Consider the following 3013-nt stretch of genomic DNA (forward strand, 5'->3'; position numbering starts at 1 on the left):
TAACTAACGAATATATCTAGGATATTTTCATTGTTTCTTTCATAACACTCGTAACACTGGCTTTAGTGACCAAATAAAAATTAATTTCAGATACATTTTATCTTTCAATTACAGAAAAGTGAAAATTATAACGGTTGTTTGGATTACAAGAGTATTATTGGGTTGGTGCATAATTGAGGCTTTTGTTTTTTTTCAACAAAAATAATATTTAACAAAAAACATCTTTAAATGATGGTCTGACCGTCGGCCAAGTAAATGGGAAGCAGTTATTGAAGTAGATGGTGAATATGCTCCGGAATAATCATTTAAAGATGTTTTTGTTACATGTTATTGTTGAATAAAATTTGTTGAAAAAGCTGCCGCAATAATTATGCACCAACCCAATAACAATGGAAACAAATTGATTCATACTAGTTACTGAATTCAATGTGAGAGGGATTTGTATTTGACTATCCCCAGTCTGACGCAATGTTGTTGAAACCTTTGAGCCTCCAAAGCATGCTTTAGCGAGTGCCATATTATTTGACTATACCCCTAGACACCGCAAGACTGGGCTGCTTGCGTGGTTTTGTGTTCACGGCACGCTAATCAGCAGAAACGTTATATTCAGTCAGAAACACGAAAATCATGCGTTTGCCCGTTTTTTGTTTTAACTCTTCTAGTGGGTATACGAGTATATAGTCAAACGAAATCGTGTCTACAAAAACGTACTTTTTGGTCCAGAAGGTTGATGGATATTGAATTAGGAATAACAAAATATTTTGCATTTGTGGAAGCAAGAAAAATCTGGAATTCGGTGATGTTCATGCTCTGATTTTAAGGACTTTTGCTTAAGAACACAACGCACAGCCTGGTCCAGGAAATTCGAACCACGATCTTACGATCACCAGTATAACACCTAACTACTCGGCCAGGCCCCTTCAAATTAGTGTTTGAAAGATTTTCCTCCACTCCACAAAAAGGCAAAAGATTAAGTAGACCTCGAGATTGGAATACAAAAATTAGAAGCCGGAATACAAAAAGAAAATTCCAATTACCAAAACTGGTTTATTTCCTACTTGACATAGTTGTGCGAATAACAGGAATGTAGATGATAAAAATATGAAATTTAAGGTTTTTGGAAATTTAATCGGTTTGTCAGCTAAATACGGAGTTGTATTTTAAGGTGTAATCAATAACGTGAAACAATCCTCGAAAGGATTAATAACAAATGTGCTTAACACTTTTATTTCCAGTAACAAACGAGTTTTGGTTTAAAGAAAAAGTCTTAAAAATCCATCTAGTTTTTAAGTTTAAAATCTGTTCATGAAGTCACAAGTTCAAGCATGCTGAAATGATGGTTCCCCAAAACCAATCTACATTGAAAAAGTAATATTTGCACAACATTTATATAGAATAAGTTTAAAAATGAACAGGGCAACAAAGTCGCAAAATAATATCCTTTGAAATGTTCTGAAAAAAATTTCATAAAAATGTTCGGTACAAGTAAAGTGCACAATAAATTTCATAGCGCATATATATCTCCAGAATTTTTTTTTTATTTTTTTTTTTAGGCCTTTGGAAACTTACACACTTGCTATATAATTCTCTTTGTATCTTGGATTAAAGACCACTTTCTTAGGGGTTACAATTTTATTTATACTCCTCCCTCCTTTTTTGTAAGGAGTTAACTGTGACCATGTCGACTTTGGAGTCTTCCCATTATTAACAAGCTTACGTGACATCATACGTTTTGCAGTTTTCGAGGTGGAAACCTCGCTCCTTGGTTTCTTTGGCGGCACGAACTTGTTGAATTTCGGTAGAGATTTCTCGGAAGACATTTCGATTTTCTCGGAAGACATTTCGATTTTCTCGGTTGTAATATTTTCCGGTTTACTTATCTCAAAGGTTACTTCTTTCTTTGGTTTAGTTTGCACTTCAGCTTTCGGTTCCTCTTTAATAATTTTGAACAAACCATTAGCGTCCTCGGCACTTGCTTCCTGGAAATAAGCTTCTATATCTTGAACTAAACTCATCTCGAGAAGAGTCTGTACACGTTTATCGACTGGTGAGAAGTTATACACAATTCCAATATATTTGCTAATAGCCTGGAGAGATAAGTCTTAATGAAAATCAAAATGTACATTTATGTACTGTGGGTGAGTTCATCAGTGTGGACGGGTGTATATCTATATAAGAAAGTGAAGTTAAAGAATAATGGAGATTAGAATATTCATATATATGAAAGCACTTGAGTATAAGAATGTATATCACTCCCTCTTGAGTTCTATTTCCGCCGAATCTTTACAGTTGCACCACAGTCTTCTGAAAATAAATACCATTAATATATGCAACTACTTGCTCTCGTTCGGGACCTTGATGACTGCCATGAGGCAGGAAAGTATACTAGTCCTTATGTATTTGATACTCAATATTTCATATATTCAATAAGACATTCAATACTTCATTTTATTTTACTATTTATATTATATATTCCATATTCTATATCCCACATTAATTTTATAAGAATATAAATAAAACATAAAAAACAGACAGAGTTGGAACTCTTTTAAATAATATATATATATATGTATATATATATATATATATATATACATACACACATGTCAACATTTATTTAAAAGCTTATGCATTCATCTATTCAATTATGGCATATAGAACACGTGATATTTTCATGTATTCACGTGCCAAAGCACACCACATGTATGTCTTTTATGCAAAGGTAAACTGTAACATTAATGTCAATAACTGTAAGACTTTCTCTCGTGACAGAACAGCGTATAGTTTCGTCATTCATCAAAGCGCAGACGATTTTGAACGCTCCCGTTCAGAACAATGTAAGGTTTGGGTTGAGAGATGACAACAAGGAACCCAGCTATGAAAAGCTGCTAAATCTTTCTGTAATCACTCACTGTCAGAAGATCTAAGTAGCTGGAAATAGATTGATTGTCATCGACAATTTTGAGAGGCAGGTGGGATACATATATACAAATACATATATACATACATATAT

This window comes from Octopus bimaculoides, chromosome 12, assembly GCF_001194135.2.
Source record: "Octopus bimaculoides isolate UCB-OBI-ISO-001 chromosome 12, ASM119413v2, whole genome shotgun sequence".
In the NCBI taxonomy this organism is placed as follows: Eukaryota; Metazoa; Mollusca; class Cephalopoda; order Octopoda; family Octopodidae; genus Octopus; species Octopus bimaculoides.